This window comes from Meles meles, chromosome 19, assembly GCF_922984935.1.
Source record: "Meles meles chromosome 19, mMelMel3.1 paternal haplotype, whole genome shotgun sequence".
Lineage (NCBI taxonomy): Eukaryota > Metazoa > Chordata > Mammalia > Carnivora > Mustelidae > Meles > Meles meles.
Window position 1 is genome coordinate 38219209 of NC_060084.1, and position 19203 is coordinate 38238411.

General features: G+C 51.5%; 1 protein-coding gene across 7 annotated transcripts in view; it reads left to right on the forward strand.

The window, feature by feature from the left end:
- The first annotated feature begins 5971 nt into the window (after window positions 1–5971).
- The window catches only part of ZNF536 (zinc finger protein 536), a 423563-nt gene continuing 410331 nt past the window's right edge, over window positions 5972–19203 (forward strand). For 5 of the 7 annotated variants that reach the window (XM_045988392.1, XM_045988397.1, XM_045988395.1 and 2 more), the window contains exon 1: window positions 8720–9056. The gene's annotated coding sequence lies outside the window, so the exon portion shown is untranslated. Of the gene's footprint in view, window positions 6076–8719; window positions 9057–9203; window positions 9470–19203 lie in introns of those variants that run through there. The other 2 variants (XM_045988393.1, XM_045988394.1) reach the window with 2 other exon arrangements.

Genomic DNA, 19203 nt, shown 5'->3' on the forward strand with positions numbered 1-19203 from the left:
AAGCCACATTCAGGCCAGGAAGTCCACTAGCTTTATGGATCCCCACTCCTGCAAACCTCACTCAAAATGACCATAACTGTTGCAGATAGGAGCAAGGCCCAAAGCTCACGCTGTGTTTGCCCTGTATATTCCAGCTCGGCAGTCTTGCAAGGGAGCTGGAATGCAGAGTTGTGAACTGTATGTGACAGCGCTCAGCAGATTTTCTTGGCTTTTGACTAATTTATACAAAGATACCATGAAGTCAACCAGGTTGGTCTTACTTTAAACTATATGACTGAGGTAGGAAAATTGCAATTATTAATAAATTACCATTCATTTTTTCTTTCAGAATTTGACCATTCGCTTGATGAAAGACGGCTATGGAGAGGCCTTGAATAACTAACTGTCCCAATGCAGTAAATCAGATTTAATTCACCAAAATTCTATTTACAAACTTTGGGGGGGGGGCAGAGCTATTATGCAAAGCAGGCACACCTGTAGCTTTAAGAGAATTCCAGTAAGTTCTCTGGCTGCTCCCCTGCTGGGAAGAGCATCAGCAGCCCTGCTTTTGCCAGCCCTTCTCCCCCGCCCCACACACCTTGCTTTGGCCTTGCTTATGAGTTTTATGATCCCTGGTCCAGGTATTCCTTGTTTTTGTCAGGTGTTAAGTGTATCAGGCTTCATTCTGTGGCAAATGACAGGAAACCCAAAACATAGGGAATTGAGGTAACAATGGGAATTTACCAGGTCCCAAAAAGGAAAGCTGCTGGAAGGAGCTGGTTTCAGGTGTGGCTGGATGCAGGGCTTAACACAAGCAGGCTCATTTCTCCATTTCCGCTCTGCTTTCTGCTGTGTGGGCACCATCCTCAGCCCTCCTTGGTGGCCTCTGCCAGTTCTCGACTCTGCGCTCCTGGCGTGGGCCTGGGGACCAGACCACAGCTGTCCCGCTACTCAACCACTCCATGGGTGTCTATTTAAAAAGAAAACACAAACTTCACTCTGATTGGACCAGCTTAGGTCACATGCCTATTCCTGAACCAATTACAGTGTTCAAGAGAGCTAGGATGCACTGATTGGCTGGGACCTGAAGCAAGAGCCCCACCCTGATGCCCTCGGGGTTGGGGAGCAAAGCCGGAGTCTCAGACCTGCTAGGATAAGGGCTTGATCTGCGAGGACAAACAGATGTTGCCATGTTGACTTCCTCCCTCTGCTGGAAAAGACCAGAAGAGGTGTAAAACTTTTTTGGGGGAGGGGGAGGTGGTTAGGGAGAACAGCACCCCAGGTCTTTAAAAGAATGCTTTGAAGGGGGTGCTGGAGGAGGTGAAGACAGCCCGGCTGGCTTCTCCATGGCCAAGGACAAATAGTTCATGGCAGAATGGCCATGCAGTTCAGATTCTTCTCCATTTCTCCTTATTTGGGAATCACCTCTCCCACCTCTAAGGGCACACCTCTGAACCCGCTTTCCCTGGAGTCTTTGAAGGCTCATTCACCCTGAGGTGTCCACTGCTGAGAAGGCAGCTCTGTCTCCTCCCGGAGAGAGATGCCTGACCTGAGCAGTGGAGAAAACCGTTTAGGGAGGGAAGGAAACCTCATGGTTGAACCCCCGGCAGGCTTTCCCCCCGGAGTTAAGAAAAGCTTGTGCTGCGTGGTGATGACCTTCTGGGCCACTTGAAATTGAGAAGCAGGGACTCTCCGTGAGAATCCAGATGGGGGCCATGAAAGTGTCCAAACCAACTTCCCACTGAACAGATGGTCCTCTACAGATCTCTTAGCATCTTCCTTCTGCTTGAAGAGGGTGGACCTGAAGGAGGCTATTCCCAGTCTTCCAGAGCCACTGACGCTCTGTGATCATAGGACTTTACACATCATTGCAGGGTATCTTTATATGGTGGGGAAACTGAGGTCTGGGGCCAGAGGACTTGGCTCTGGTCTACCCCTCCACTCCCGACCCCAAGCAGCCCCACTGGATGCTTTCGCCTATGCTTCAGTCTTTGGGTTGCAGGCAATGGCCATGCCAATGGCTAGTTTTTTTAACCTATTGATATCACAAGAAAAGTTACGAGGAAGAGAATAGCATGGGGGGAAAGAAAAGTAATACAGAAGCAAAACCAAAACAAGTACCGCCGCCACAGGAAGCACAATTCTAAAGCAGTAGTTGGGTAATATTTTATGAATCAGTCCGTTTTGGTCATTTAAAGACAGGTCAGAGCCAATCTATTTGGTGTGAGAAGTATTATTTTCAAAGGAGGCACGCACAGGGGTGCTGATACAGTCCAACATGGTAGAGCTTCTAAGGCCCTTTCTTCTGAGCTGGTAGAGGAGTCACCAAAGAACTCGATTTTTATCCATGACCACCATCCAACTAATTTGCCACCCCAGGCTCACCCCAATGACTTCCATCCATTTCAAGAAGGCAGAAAGCAGGTGTCATCTTGGAGAAGACACTGCAGAGTGGAAAGCCCTGGACAGAGTACCCTGGGGGGAGGGGAGGGCGGTGGCAGGAGTGGCTGTCCAGCCAGAGGGCTGTGAGGATTGGTGACTGCAGAACTCCTGGGTGTGGGGCAGTGCCCTGGGGGGTCTCAGCTTGAACTCCAGCCACAGGAGTCCAGCCCTGGCCAGGCCAGTCCGTGACACCGAGAAGTACTCCAGAGTCTGAGAAGAAGGAGAGGGAGTCAGTGAGGAGAAGCCCTCCGGGGGCAGCACCCGAGCGAGAGGATAAGGGTGGAGAGGCCCAGAAATTCTGGAGAAGGGGGAAAGGATCAAAAAGCCACAGGCTGCGGAAGTGGCCACTTAACTCTATGGGGGAACTTCTATGCTTTAGGTAGGCGTCAGGTTTCGGTCTCTGCAATCTTCCAAGCCTCTGGTCAGTGGCCAGCGCCCTTGCATCTCACCTTGACTCCCAACCCCAAGGAGCTCTGTTGCCCGGGAAGGTCTGCATCACCCCAAGGCAGCCAGCGCGAGTCCTCGGGGAACGCAGAGCACACGGGCGCCGACAGGGGGCGCCGGCGAACCCCCCGCTGGAATCCTCCGCGGGGCTCAGGCCATGGGGCGCGGCCTCCAGGTGGTGGGCGGTCGTTGCGGGTCTGCTCAGGGCAGCTGAGACGCACAAAATCTCTGCGGCCTTGAGTGGCCGTGCGCACCAGCCGAGGTCCCCCAGGTCGCCTGGAGCGCGGCCCTTCTGAGAAGCACGGCCTTGGAAGGCCGCGGGCACCTCGGGCCTGGAAGATGCGCCCTGGCCAGGAGGCCAGCCCTCCGGCCCAAACCCATGGGCACTGCCACGTGCCCGAGGACAGTGCCCGGACCCCAGGCTCGGCTCCCTCCCTCCCATGGCCCTTGTAGGGCCGGCGGCTCTAGGGTTAAAAGGCGACTGCCACCCCCATTCTCTTGGGGAGAAAGTGCCTTTTCTCCAAGTCCATATGGCCACTTCCTTTCGACCTGCTCGGCCCTGCTCGCCTCTTTGTCCGAGCTGTCACTTATAAAGAATCACTTGACTTACAATAACAGGTTCAAAAGACGACAGAGTATAATCAGTTGATCCACGAAGAATTGAAATAAAGAACACCCCACTGCTCTGGCTATCATTCCCATAGAGATAGTGATATCATTGATGTGATTGCGATGCTAATTTCTATACAAGAAAAAAAAACCCTTGTATTTTGGAATTTGTTCAAAGAGAATTTCAGACACATCAGATTGGAAAATGCGAACTGAATTCCTAAACTTTTGGGGGTAGGCAGGGGATTTTTTTTTTAACACCATTACAAAGATTTGAGTGGACTTTAAGAATCTCATAGAACTAGCTGGTTGGGGGAAAGACCCTTTTCTCCCTCCCCAAAATCCTGGGCCCAGACAGACTGATAGATGATAGACAGATTAGATCAAGAATGCCCTGGGTTTTCATGACAGAGCCCGAGGGTGCAGGCAGCGGTGACCAGGCCGGGTGCCCACCGACATCAGGCCTGGGGAGCCGGATCACAGACAGCGAGGTGCCAAGGCCAGGTGCCAGGGGCAGCGGGGTCCCTTCTATACTAGAGCTTCTAGTCCAGCTGCTGCCTGACTGCTCCTCTTGGCGTGGAGTTTTCTGTACCTAACCCCACTCTTTCACTGGTTCTCTGCCACTGCCAGTCTCCTTCCACAGGACGGAGTGGGGGGGTGGGGGTTGGGGAGTAGGGAGTGGGGAGGCTGTGCCCTGCTTTTTCTTTATCTTTGCTTTTTATGTATTGTGGTGCCCTGGTTTAAAACCCACCAATCATCTTAGGGAAACTCAGATCAGGCAGGCTAGAACAAGTCTTACCTGAATCAATGTTTTAAGTGTCCCTGTGGCTTGGCGTTTGAATAATCAATCTGTCTCCAACACTTCTTAATCATGCACAACACAGGCCTTTCTCTCTTCACTCTCTCTCTCTTTCTCTCTCTCTCTCTCTCTCTGCCCCCCTCCCTTCCTCCCTCCCTCTCTCCTCCATTATTTGTCAACTCTTTTGGATCCTGTCTTTCTGCTATTAACATGCCCCAATGTCACATGCGAGTCTTTTCTTTAAAACAAGCTCCTCATTGGTGTATCTGGATACTTCTTTTATTATTATTACTGAATCTTTTTTTCCCATAATGACACCAGGATCATTATATAATCCCATAACAAAGAGGCTTTTGAGGCACCAGCTTTTGTCAACTCTAGGACAGAGAATCCATAATTGCATTATTCAGCTTTTTCCCCCTTCTTTCCCCCTCTTCCTTGCTTCACAGAATCCCAACCTCCAGCATCACTCACATCTCCACCTTGTTACCTTGCCTTACATTATTTACCAAAGCGTTTGCCTTGAGGACCAGCATTTGCAAAGTTGCCTTAAAAAAGTTATTTTGTTTGATAATTAAGTCCTGGAGCCCACCGCGTGATGATTATTCTGGACCCATAAGGCAGAGAACCTGCGTGACGTTTTTCTCGAAGTTTAATTACCGTATGCTAATTTCCTTGCCTACTACGTGATTAATTAAAATCATATTTTCATAATCATTTGGCACTAGTATTGTTTTAGAATTATCATGATCTTCTAAATAGTGTCTGTAAATAAAGTCGCCTCTAATGGCAGGCGCGGGAGGCGAGGCTGAGGACCTCTTCGTGTTTGTATCGCGGCGATTGGCAACATAACTGCCTTATTTACATTAAATACGCCACAAGGTTACAGCGCGGATCAACGTCATTTGATCGCTGATGACTCCCTTAAACGCCCGGGCTGTGACTGATTCTCCGCGTCCCGCTGTCCACCGAGATTCACCCGGGAGTTTTTTTTTTTTTTTTTTTCCCCCAGAAAAGAAACAGACTTTAAATAGTTTCAGGAGCAGGTAAGAATTAAGCTTTTTCCTCTCCCCCTTTCCGTCTCTCTCTCCTCTCCCTCTGTGGCAATCTCTCTCTCCCTCTCGGCTGGATAAAAAATTCTTTAGTCAAAGGCAGGAATGCAAAGTAGTGACAAGCGAAGGGGCTGATATATGTCTCAGTAACGAGTCTGACAATCAGAATGTAGCTCTTGGAGAATAGATAGATTTTAATAAGTGTGTTTACATGAGCTCAAGGTCAGAAGCAAGCTGCGCTGTGTTAAATGGTTTCTTAGTTGCTAGACAGAGAGAAAAAATGGACGATCACACACCATTCTTTGTAGATTATTATATCAAGGGTTCAGTCTCTGGCTCATCAAAGCTAAATGCCGCAAGACCTATCTAGTTGCTGTGAATTATGCCAGGGCGACAATGGAGAGCGTTTTTAATGGTACAATGCATTTCACCTACCAGATAGGGGGAGGCCGAGCCGGGGATGGGGATGTCTGCTGGGGCTGGGTGATGAGTATCAATGAACGGGGCGATTCTGAAAAGAGGCAGATGAAAATCGAGCCCGCCCTGCCCCGGCTGGGCTGGGAACAGTTCACAGGGCTCTGCCGAGTGGGCGAGCGAGGCGCGCGAGCAGGGCGCCCGTCCCCCCTCAGCCCCGGAAAATGATCAAGTCAATCATGTGGACATGTTTCATTATTCATTGAACACAATCTTTTACAACGCTCCGTTTACGTGCCCGAGTTTGCTCCCGACGCCCGCGTTTCAATGTTTAAGGTAAGGAAAACAAAGGTGGGGGGGATCGCGGGGCGCGGCGCGGTGGGGGTGGGGGCGGGGGGGGGGCGCGGCGGGTCGGGGGGGCCGGCGTCCGGGAGGTGGCAAAGTGAGTTTGGACTCTTGGCGCGGCCCCCCCGTCCCCTCCCCCTCCCCATCTCGGCGAGGCCTGCCGCCGGGCTCCTTCTCACCCCATCGCGATTAAAAAATACGGTCTAATTAAATATCCGTGGCTGTGACGTTGGCGAGAGAAGCTGTCAGCGGGGGGAAAAAAGAGGAAGAAACCGAGAAAGCGGCGGCGGCCGGGCATCGAATCGCGCTAGAGAACTTCGGCGGCGAGCGGGACCCGCGCCTGGGCCGCCGCCTCCCCCGCCCGCGGTCCCGGGACCGTTACTTTGAAAAGGAGTCGCCGGGCCGGCCGCGAGCCGCGGGCGCGAGCCGGACCCCGCGCCCAGCTCCGGGCCCAGCCCGCGCCCCCCACCCGCGCGCGGCCCGCGCGCCGCTCTCAGGCCCCGGGAAACTTTCAAAAGGGTCTGGGGGGGTGGGGGGAGTCGTCTGGAGAGGGGGAGGCTGGAGCCGCGGAAACTTCTGCTCAAGTGACTTTCCCCATTTTCTCCTCTGCCTGAGACTCGGGCGCTCCTCGCTCCTTTTCTCCCTTCGCGACTCGCTGCGGGATTCCGGCCCCGCCGCCGGGGGGGAGAGAGGCTAATTTGTAATCATTTTTTTCCCCTTAATCAAAGTTAGCTGATGCTTACAGTGTGTCAAACTTGCGGGCTCCAAGGGCCTCTGAGACCTGCCATTTTGTGTTTTCAGTGGCCTCCTGTGGCCTGGGAGCCGGGCGAGGCCGAGGCCGGGGGCTCCGCAGGGCCGGGGTGCCAGGGTCCGAACCCGTGACCCCAGGAAAGGCCGTGATGCCTGCAAGCGCAGGCGGCGTCCGCAGCACCTGCCCCGGCCCAGCCCAGGCCCTGGGGCCAAGCCGGGGGCCAAAGATACAAATAAAGAAAGAAATAAGTAACAGGTTTATGGAGGGAACTGAGCCGGCCAGCCCTGGGCTGGAGAAATGAGGCCAATCGGAGTGAGGGAGTGCAGGCGTGGGGGCTCTGGAAGGCGGAGGAAATGCAGGGTTGGGGGTGTTTGGGAAGAGTGCAGTTTGGGGGAACTGATCCACTAGCCCAGATGTATGACTGGGGGGAGAATGATCTTTGCTGATAAACCTTTTCTGTTTGCTTCAAGACATTATTTTTTGAAGATCAAGAATTGAGGAAAACAGTCGTAGGCGGGACCGGGATGTATTTTAGGCAAAAAAAAAAAAAAAAGGGGGGGGGGAGCTTTTCTTTGATGATGAGTAGGAAAGTGTCCAGATCTCGACGCGCCCATCTGTTGCAGTTTTGCAAATAATTTAAAATATAGATATCCCTATATAGATGGGTGTACGTGAAGCGGAAGGTGGAAACGCAGGCGCCGGAGAAGTTAGAAAGAAAGAAAAGGGGATGCGGGGCAGAAAGAGATCTGTCCCCAACCCCTCTCTTCTTAACTCTTCTGAGGAAACTCCAGCAGGGCTTTCTTTGGGGACAGGTGGAAAGTTGCCCCCCCCCCCACTTCTGTATTGTGAGCTTTCCTCTGTCCGCCTCTTGGCGAACATGGACACAGCCCCCGATCATTTGGGGGTTGGGTAGGGGCGGCGGGGCAGTGGCGAGGAGCAGGGGGCCGAGGAGGGGCAGGGCGGGGTCCCAGCCCCGCGCGCTGGTCGCAGCAGCGGCTGGGTTTTGTTTGCCGGATATTGTTATGTCTAACGAGTGCCTCACAGGAGACGTGATTTGTCAGCCGCCTTCGTTTTCACTTTAGCAGAAAATACGGCGGCTGCGCGGCGTCCTAGCCTGCGGGGCTGGGCGCCGGATGCGTGCGGGGGCGCGGGTGGGGGCGCCGGTGCGCGCGCGGGTGGGAGCGGGTGGCCGGCCGGACACCGGCCAGGGGCAGTGGGCCGGGCGGGGTGAGTGCGCGCGCGGTGCCGGCCTCCCGCTTCTCCTGCGCCTTCTCCCGGCAGTCGCCGCCGCCGCCGCCGTGCAGTTTAGCAGAAATCCGACAGGGGCCGCGTTTGCTGAGCGCATCCGGCCGCCGGGCAGCCCGAGCGGGCCGCCGGGCCCGGCTGGCCGGTGTAGACGCGAGGAGGGGGTCGGGGCGGGGGTGGTTGGGGGAGCGGGCAGGCGGGGAGGGGCACGGGAAGCGAGCTTGGCCTGAGCGCTCGCCACCCCCGGTCTCCGGTGTCCGAGGTGTCTCCGGCGAGTTGGGCAGCCCCTGGAGCCCTGGCCTTGGCGCCCCCGCCCCCAGCCAGGGCTTAGGTGAACTTGGGGTGGGGTGAGCGTGCGTGCGTGCGTGTGTGGGTATGGGGGGGGTGCAGACTGGGAACGCACTGTTTTCTTTCCCCGTTTGATATTAGCAACTGGGTTTTTACTTTAAGACCGGCTTTGCTCACTGCTGGGGTTGGGAGGGGGCGATCTTTTCCCATCACTCACATCTTTGTTCATTGTTCACTGAGTGGAAGGCAGGCGACTTAAAGAGACGAAAGAGAGGAAAAACGGGGTGGGGGGAGGGAAAGAGGAAAAAGAGGGGGAGCAAGAAGAGGGAAGGACGAGAGGCGTGGGGGAAAGCGCCCCCGCCCTCGCCCGGGTCGGGCTGGACGGTGAAACAGTAAACCCGCGCACGGAGGGTCGCCGGGAAAGTGGACATTACCGCTTTAATTAACTTCGAGATGCTCCGGCGGCGGGACCTGGCGTAGCCGTGACGCGCCCGCATAAATCTGCCCGGCCCGGGGCTGCTCCGAGAACTCGTACAGTAGCCGCGTCAGATCCAGAGCGCGCCTCCCAGTCCGGAGCCTATTTGCATAATTGGATCTTTTCTTTCCCCCCTCCTTCTTCCTCCCTGAAACTTGTTTGAAAACCCAAGTGAACACCGCGAGGACCTGCACGCTCCAAAGCGAGTGCCAAGTAAGTGCCCTGCCGTGGCCTCGGCGCGCCCCGGGGTTAGCGCGCAAAGCCGGCGGGCGAGGTGCCCGGAGCCGCGCGCTGCCGGCGGGCCTGGGCTGCGGGAGGCTCGCCGGCGGGAGGACTGACTGCGGCCGCGGGCTCCGGGGCTCCCGGCTGGCAGCTCGCAGAACTTTTTCATCTCTATCTCCCGACTTCTCGGGCCAGGTGAGGTGTTTGGGCCACGCATGTACCTGTAGCAAGACTCCGGAGGCGACCTCTGGGGCGCGGCGGAGTTGGGCATCTCGGGTCCCGGGCGAGTAGTCGGTCCCCGCCGCCGCCGTGGAGGGCAGAGCTGCGAGCGAGCGAGCGGGGCCGGCTGCTCTTCGCGTCGCGGATGCAGCTCGTTCGCCAAATGCCTTCCCCATTATTCTAAGGTTTGTGATTCTGGCTGTGTGTGTGTGTGTGTGTGTGTGTGTGTGTGATCGGCGGTGCTTTAAAAAGAAAAGCAGCCAAAACAAGAGCAGGAAGGGCTTCTCCCTTAATTTGCCCCCCATTTCCCCAGCATCGTTTATTTCTGCTGCTCAGAGGAGAGAGTGCAGAGCTTTCCTGCTAGACAGGGTCACCGAGAGATTGACAGTTCTGTTGGAAATGCCATAAATGCTAGAACCAAAATGGAGCTGCGTTAATAAAATACCAACCCTTGCCTGTCGAGGAAAGTGGTTTTATAGTATTTTAAATTTTATGAAAAATACATAATATATTGTTAGTATTATTTACAGTGTTCAGAACCTGGGGGAAAGTCCAACAGCTGGGGAGAAACTGTAACCCTAGTTCCTGTTTGCCTAGGAACTTGCTGGGGGCTGGGCCCGCCACCCTGCCTGGAAGGGCTAGGGACTCAGCTTGCAGCCTGGGGAGTCACAGGGGGGCGCCCCTGGCAGCCCTCTGGCCTCTGCTTGAGGAGAGCCTAGGGCTTCTGGCTGAAGGCTGCTTTAGTTATGATGTCATTCTGATAGCAGAGTGCAAATGTCTCCTGATTCCACCATTAACCGCCTGGCTGATTTGCTTGGTAATGATAGCACTGACGTCCAGCGCCTTGACAAATGCAGGCCTGCAGAGCCCTAGGAATTAACTTTTCCCCCCCACTGAGGAGGGAGCGAGCTGCCAGAAGTCTCACCACTGGGCCCCTGCCTTTGAACTTTGTCCTGTCTCGGTCCAGACACTGACATGGACGATGGGCCCCTGGACCGAGAGACCCCTGTTGTCCTATAGTTTGGAAAACTTTTAGAAGGCTTTCATTTCTGGAACTCCTCTCATCTGGCAAAACTTGAGTCCAGTTGTGACCAGGATCTGATGGATGGCGGGGACCCCAGGTAGCTCTGGGGCCACTGCATGGAAGAGGGGATTGTGACATCTGCTTCCTCCCTTCAGTCCCTTAACTGTGACTTGATGTTAATATCACTGCAAGTAAACCGGATTTAGTGTGGATTTTTAAATAGTGTACGATGATTTAAGATTTCTTTTGATTTACTGTTCAAATGAAATTTGCATAAATGTGATGAAAATGAACTTAACATCTGGGCATATGAAAAAAGGTTAGTACCTCATAAGTCATCTGCAGAGAAAGTCTCTAAAATGCTTTCACCCTAAACTGGGTTCAGGGAGACAGTTCCTGGAGACATAAATGCTAATTATGGAAAACCTGGAGAAAGCGCTTTCGATAAATTTGCATTCTCTTGGACCACTGCTCTGAGAACCCATCTTGTTCTGTGCCTGGAGTGCTTCACTTGGAGCAGGCTTGAGATCCTCACCACTCAGCAAGTTAACTGCTGGCTGGGGCTATCTTCACGGAAGACTTGGGGCAGGCAGGGAGCGACAGTCACACTGCTCTGATCCGAGCCGAGCCGGAGGCCAGTAACTCCTATGATGGGAGGGGACAGGGAGGTGGCTGGATGTGCAGCCCTACTAACCACAGTTACCCTTTGGGTCCGAAAGGCAGTGCTGAGATGTAGAACCACGGCCTGCTGAGCCCGAAAAGCTGAGCGATTAGGCTGTCTGCCCTGCCTTAGGTAACCAAAGAAATTTCCATCAGCGCAGACCTATAAAATCCACAAGCCCATTCAAATGAACTCTGAACTCCATCGTACTTTTTTGAGCAAGACAAGCTTATCTGAAGCATAAGGAAATCAGAGTTAAACAGCTTTCCCCAGACGTGGCTGCCTTTTGCTCAGAAGTTGGCTATGAATGGCACAGGTGTTTTTAAAGTGCCTTGAATGGAGGGAAAGAAAGACAGCAGTGATGCACATGAGAATATAGACGAACTTTTTTTTTTTTTTTTAAGAAGAGGATCATAAAAGAAGAAAGCAAATAGATTTATTTTTCCAGTTTGAATGAGGACAATTATAGCTTTTTAACATCTTTGGATTTAGTGTTTTTAATAAGCCTTTTAAGTAAGCTGAAATATCAGCTTGTATTTTGTTCTCAGCATTATTTAAAGTGAGACTTGACGCAAGTTTAACAAGAGAAGTGAGCTTTGTCCAGGTCAACTTTTGTCCGTGCTGAGGACAGAAGTCCCAAAACATCTCCTCCATAACCTAGAGCAGGTGATGGCTCAGCCCTGCTTTTTCCTGTCTTCGGGGAGGCCTTAGATTTGGGCTGGAGGGACACTTGTGGTCAGGTGGCCTTCTCAGGCTGTGCAGTCGGGATTGTGAGGTCTAAAAGCAAGGCACAAGTTCACTGGCATTGGAGAGACTCTCTTCTGCTAATAAGGACTCATGAGCAGGGGCTTTCCGTGTGAAACCACACCTGCCCTTCACGCTGGCATGCTCCTTCCAGGACGCACCATGGCATGACTTTGGAGAAACAGGGAAAGAAGCAGTCCCAGGGCAAGTTGGGGGGGGGGGCGCTCTGCCTGGCTTGTGGGGCTCACTGTGTGTTCTCACTGGTTGAGCGGTACCTGGTTGGGAGTTGTTGGGAAAGTGGCCTTTTGTCAAGGAGACTCAGGTCTAGACTGTCTGGGCCACCCTTAGAAGCACTGAATGTCCTCAGAGGGGTAAGCTGCAGAGCTAAGCTCGGATATCCTACGTGCAGGCCGGCTGAGGTCTTCTGTCGTGGTGATGCTGGTGTGTGTACATGTGTGTGTGCACACTTGTGTGTGCTTGCACATGTGATGCCATGTGTGTGTATGGGCTGGGCAGGGTGTTGCCTGCTTTAATCACCTACACCAGGGTGGTTTCCTTCTTGCCCACAACTGTACTACTCAGGGCACATTAGTGAGTTTGTGAGTGTATGTGTGCAGCAGAGGGAAACATAGGTACTCGGGATACGGATCCTGGGCAATGCAGGCCACTTTGTCTAGATTCCTCACCTAACCCGTTTTTTTCCCATATGAGGACAGACATAGATGGACATCATCTCAGGAAGGTGAACTACTAACCAGCCACCCAGCTGGGTCTCCGCAGTGCCTGGCGGCTGGCACGGGGTGCCTTCCTGCCCAGTTTATGCCATCCACGGGCTTCTGTTGACTTTCTGCAATGCAGCTTCATTGTGCAGAGATCAGGGCTGTTCTTAGCTGGGTCCGTTGGCTGCTTGAGGATCCCTGCCCACCCACTTTCACTTTTCCAAAATCATTGTAGGTCTTTGGTCTTTCTCTTATACTGGAGTTTTGCAATAGCAAAGGACATACAAACTACATTTGTAGTTTCTGAGCCAGCTGGAGGTCAGGTTTATCTGCCTAAAGAGACAAGATTCAGGGTAAGGCCTTTGGTGGAGTTCGCTAGACTAACGTGAGCATTGATTTCCGAGACCAGGGCTTCTCCGCAGTGGCACTGTGGGCATTACCCACTTGTGGGAGTCTGTCCTGTGCATTATAGGTTGCCTAGATGCCAGAAGCACCTTCCAGTTGTGACTATAAGACATTTCCCCAGACATTTCCATGTGTCCCCTGGGGGGAAATGAGGCTCCTTTCCCAGGACTTCCATATTCCAGGACTTTTCCTGGCCATGCCCAAGAGCATGCGGAGATTTTACACTCAGCACAGGCTGGTGGAAGACAGACATAACCCCACACTCTGAGATAGCAGGAAGTTGGGCCCTGCCTCAAATAGGGGCAGACCCTAGAAGAGGGAGGACTTGCGTAGAAGCATCATCATGAGTGGACGGTGTCTGGAGCGAAGGGGTGGGGCTCAACTCTGTTTTCATATAGGCTATACCCTGAACCTGGCCCTGGGGGTGAGAACTTTGGTTCTGGGTCCTCTGACTGCCATATGCAAACCAAGAAGTGGAAGGGTCTTGGTCTCAGGGTTGAGGCTAGGCATCCTGCTGACAGGATGAGGACAGTGGGTTTTTGTTTTTTTTGAACATTTACTATGAGGTAGGCATGGGTTTTAAGTACTTTCCTCATTTAGTCCTTGCAATCTCTCAATGAGAGCTGGTACTGTGTTTGTCCACAGCCTCAGGAAGGGAACCTCAGGCAGGGAGAGGGGTGGGCAGTGGCTCTAGGAACCGACAGGATTCAGCCCTCCACTGCGGCCGAGTTCTTCCCCTTCCTGGAGGCGCGCTCCTGGCCAGACCCCTGGGATTTCCTTACTGCCCCAAGAAGCTTGTTCGCTGCCTTCTGACACCAGGCTAGGGGGCTTCACGGGCAGGTAGAGAAGGTTCTGGCCAGCCGAAACAAGGCCTCTTTCTTCCAGGGGTGGGGCCCTCCAGGTGGGCAGCGGCAGGAACACACGAAGCTGCTTTGAGGGCATTAAGAGGTGCGGGAAGGAGAACCAGTTTGTAGGGTTTTCACCCCTCCTCTACTTACCCGTTCTTACTCTCTGGCTTCACAATGAGAAAATTAAGTGCCGTTTTGACACGGGAAAAATGATCACCGTAGGCTTGCGCTGACATTAACCTGCAAGTTTTCTATCAATGCGTTACAGCTTTGATTACCTGAGCTGTGTTTAGCTGGGTCTTTCATTGCTGAGGTGGGCTTAGCTCTCGCTTCTCTCTCTCCCTGCTGGTCTTCCAGCAACGGAGCCTGGTCTGCCAGCTCCCCCGGCTTCACTCTACCTTTTCCATCCATCGGGGACCATCAGCCTCCTTCATGATTTTTTTTTTTTAGCTTTTTGTTGTTTTGTTACCGAATTACACGCGCGCAAGAGCTCCTAACGCCGGATGAAGTAAGCTCAGTTTGGGTTGTAAAAGCCAACCCATAGAGTCCCTCAAATGGAGATTCATCCCAGAAATGCCCATTCGGCCCTAATCATAATGATGTTCTCACTTGCACATCTGAGGTTCCCACGTAATTCCCACAGATTTGGATGAGATTTGGGCTCATGGAAGGGCTCGATTGTCGGGCCTTAGGGGGTTTTCTGGAAGCCAGTAAACATTGATGCTTACTGTATTACCTGAGGAGGGAGGGTCTGGGGCCCGTCCACGTACTTGTGCCAAGGGCCAGAGCATCAGCACCTGTGATGGCGGTCCGTGGTCAGGCCTTTCCTCCTGCCTTCTGCACCTTGGATCTGTTATCGTCTTGAGTTCTCAACAGCCCAGTGCAGGGCATCGCTCAGCAGTTTGGGCAGACTGGGAAGCGTGACACTTGTTGAAGCCACCAGGCTTCACCAAGGCCAGCGGAGGATTAGAAGCCTGCAGGATTAGCCTGGGAGATGGGGCTGTGCCCCTGGCCTGCGCTCCTGCCTCCCCATACAACTCTCGGCATGAACAATGACAAAATCATCCTTTTCTGGGCCTATTCAACTGGTCTTTCACGTGGAAGTTAAAAATGTACCCTCGGACCTGTGACTTGGAGAACACAAGCATTGTTGTAAATTCGTTTTCAAGCGGAAGAAAATATTTGGAAACTGTACCAGCTAAACTATCAACTATAGAGAAGCAAACAGATCCCAGAACGTGTTCATATTGTATATAAAATTTAATCTCTTCGAATAGCTCAATGATTTAATTTTACCTTTCAAAATATCTATAAATATTTCTTCCCGGATCGAGAAAAAAGTGGCACACTGATATTTTTTTTTGTTGTTTTTGTTCCTTAAGAAGAAAAAATTTAATTCTCTTTTAAAATCTATTAAAGTCAAGTCAGGCAAAGCCTTCCAAATTATTACAGAAAGGCTGTCATTTCTGTGAAGCCCATTGAAGGGGGTGGGACATCTTATTGAAATTACAGCTAAAGCGCTTTAATTATTTTGCTTCCTCGGCCAGGGCTCCCAGTTTGGGGGTTGTAATCTGCGGATGCCAAGTGGCTATTTCAGCAGCGTTGAATCTGTACGGAGCGGAGAGCATCTCACTGATGAAACATGGCTGAACGTGCTAATTACGCTCCGTGCAGGGTTCTCACAGTGGCCGAGAAACTTTATGCACGAGCGTTCCCCCTCACCCCCCAGAGAAGGTCAGCACCGGTGGGCGGCAACCCAGCTCGGAGAGAGCCGGAGAGGAGTTCAAAAGGTGGAAAAGTGTAGTGTGGGAACTCCGGGAGGAAGCAAAGCCACCACATGCTGCCGACATGAAAGGATTTAATCTGCACAGCCCGAAACCTCCTCTGATGGTGGAGGGCCGCCTCCGGGCCGGTGCTCCAGGCCACTCCTCTCACTGAGCCCTGCCCAGCCACTCCGGACTTGGACCTGGAGCTCCGAGCCCTCAAAAGCCACTTCTGATGCTCCATTTCTTAAGCAAAATGCCAGACACTCTGTCTGCAGTTTATTTATTTTTTTTTTCTGAGATCACTGACTTGACAACTTAATATCTGTTTTCTGTGTGTTTTTTTGTTTTGTTTTGTTTCAACCCCCCCCCCCCCCTTTCTTTTCAGCTGTTTCACCCTCTACACACACATTCTGGAAGTATGTCGGGAGAGCTTTTGTTCAAGTTTGCTGGTGGGGGGGTGCACGGGAATTTAGTTCCATTTAAAATTCTCATCCAGCATATTCTGGAAGCAGAAGAAATAACAGACAAGATGACACAAACATTCCCATCATCGGCCTACGTGTTGATTAAGGCTGTAGGGTAGCCAGGGCCTCTGCACCGACTGCTGCCACCCCAAGGAAGACACAGTGGTTTTCTAAGTGCGTGACAAATGATGGACTCATCCAGGGGCTGGTCATCTGATAGGCATTTCCCGTGACAATGCTTCTGTGACGTAAGAAGTGGTGATCCAGCGTGTCTGTGGGGGGAAGCGTATGCTCTGCCTGTTGGTATGTTTACTCTTTGGTGATGGCTGTCTGGTGAGGTCAAGTAATATATTCCAGATATCCGAGTAGGTACCATCTTCCCAGGCCTTCCCAGAAGAACTGGCCGCATTTTGACATAGGGCCCTTTCCATACCAGCTGCTTGAATCTCACGTTTCCCCCTCACGTCTCCATCTCCAGCGGCTGGCAGGAGCTAGACCTGTGTGTGTGTGTGAGATGTTTTCTTTTTTCTTTTTCTCAGACCCATGCTTGCCCTGCACTGCTCCGGTGAAAAGTACCAGGCCCATGTGTGGACCTTGGGGACAACAGGGGGTTTGCTGTTAAGAAAACTTTTTCCTCCCTTTGCATGATAATATTGCCGAGATAGAAATCATGTAATTCTTGTGTGTGATCTCCAAATACCACCTTCAATAAAATAATTTGCTCATTGATCTAAAGAATGAGTGGTTTCCAGCTGCTTCCAGACTTTTGATTTGGGCTCTGCCTCTGTGACTCACTTCAGGTCGAGGCTGGCCTCGGTGGAGGTCATTGTGAAGGGGGCCAGGTGGCCTGGGGAGGCTGGGGGGTAGGGATGCTTATTTCTCTAGGACTCAGAGGGCTATGCAGAATCCAATGCAAAATCCAAATATGGTAATTTGTGCTTGCCCACCATCATCATCTTGAAGGCAGGCAAATCTAATCATTGCTGGACTGGGGAGCCAAGGGCACCCTCCTTTTGTTAATCTCTATCATCGGCCAACCGTTAACCCTTAGATTCACTCAAGAAAACTTCGTGCGTTTTTCCACTTCCTCAGTCATTGCTTCTGAAGGAGGAGAGCCTAAAGAGGGAATTCTTTATGTGCGTTTTATTTGCTAATTAGATGTTTTTGCAAGAGTTGCATAGTGCACACATTGCTTGGTGTATCAATATCTATAGGTTAGGTTTTTTTTTTGCATAATTTAATTTTTAGAGACTCTCCCATCCTCGTTCCATGATGAAGATGTTTATTTCATGGAACTGGAAACATCAAGTCTGTAAATGAGGAAGAGCTGGAAAGCATTTTTGTGTTTGTTTGTTTTGTTTTTAAGCCCTGTGACAAAGTGATGCAGGACTTAGAACCAGTCAGATGGGGCCAGGTTTGACTCCCACTCCTCCACCTGTGAGCTCCCTGTGAGCAGGACATTTCTGTCCTTAAGCCTCAGTTTTCACATCGGTAGAATTGGAGTAAGTCTTCCCCCCTAATGGAGTCATCAGGATTAAAAGAAGAAATGATTAATTAATGAGTCCCGAGACCAGCTCTTCAACAAATGGCCAGCTACTCTTGGTGCTTGTTTTATACATTTTGTTAACAATTTTAGACATGGAAACCCCACCAGAAACTGTGGGCATCAGTCATTTGCATAGCCTGGCGCAGAAGTGTCTTTCCTCCTTTGTTTCCCTGGCTGGCCTTTGGAGTTATTTACCCAGGGATCAATAAGTATCAGCTGATTGATTTCCTATATGTTTCAGAAGATGCATTTTAAAGGGTCAGTTGAGTTCATGGAGGGGGAATGGGGTTGGGGTGGGGTTTAAGTCTTCACTAAACAAACATGGTCACTCTAATCCATGAAACGTTAGCACCATGTTTCCAGGATGCACACACGTACACACACACACATACACACATATGCATGCACGCCTTTGTGGGCACACACAAACAACCCTGCAGGTGCCTGGGATCTTGGTGGGAATGTGATGGACGTTGCTCTTCATCCTTTCCCTGGTCCAAAGCCAAAGACCCCAAGGAAGGATTGTCATTCATTCATTCATTCATTAGTTCGTTCATTCATTCTTTTAAAACGTATGTATTAAGTGCATTCTGTGTCTTAGGCAAATTGGGGGCTGTGAACAAGAACAGAATCACTTTGGAGCTGTTGTATCAAGACAAAAGTGAACGTGAAGGCAGTGATGATTTCTAAGGCGCCAGGTTCCAGAGAAAACACAAACACAGACACATATACACACACGTGCGCACAGTTATGTGTGTGTGTGTGTTAGAGACTCACCTAATTTGCATCCAGGCATACAATCACAATGCTGATTTCAAGAGAACCTCATGCTTAAGCATGAATTATAAAATTGAGTTGAACCTGTGGCCGTTACATTCAAGATGGGTCACCCACAAGAGAGGTGGGGAGTTGAATGCAACTCCTTTACTTTTTCCCTCTGGCAAAAAGGTGGAATTTGCACTGACTTGCCTTCACTAGAAGAGATCCCAAAACTGTGACAAAAGGAAAATGCCAGCCATCCTTAGAAAGTAAAGAATACCCTAGTGATGTTATATTAAGAAGCAAAATCCCATCTTCCTGGGGGGAAATTTGAAACCAAGATCAGCTCCTATAAATAAACCGCTAGCATTTATTGAGTGCTTATTACATGGGTAGCCTTGGCCTTACAATACAAGGTATCATTTAATATATTTCCTCCAACATCCTCTGCCATGGGATGGAGACAGCGAGGCCTGGCCTTTGCATGGGGGGTACACTTGACCGGTGTCATGCAATTGATTGATGGTGACGCTGTGTTCTCTGAATGACCCTTGGGCCCGTGACATGTGGGCCACCTGTACCCTTTGGACTGGGACTCTTGGCGCCTGGCCTGGACCTTCTCTGGAAATGGGGTTTTCAGGAAGAGATAGAGCAGTTGGAAAATCAAGTCCTATGAGACCAACAGACTTATTTTAGTTGCAAAGATTCTACCATACTCATTGCTTGGTCCCTCATGGGTGAGACTTGTTCTGATCATTTCTGAGCATAGGAATCATGTCTTCTTGAGGTGAAGGAGTAGATGGTGGGAGCAAAGCCCCCGGGGGGCTGATTTCCCGTCACCCTTGCGTCTTCATGTCACTCGGCAGTATCACCAAGCTCTGCGGTTCATTCTCTCAGACTCATTCATCCTACAGATATTCACCCCCCCCACCCCCCCCCCCCCCCAGCTAGCTACTGGAGACCTGGCATCCGTACTTCATTAC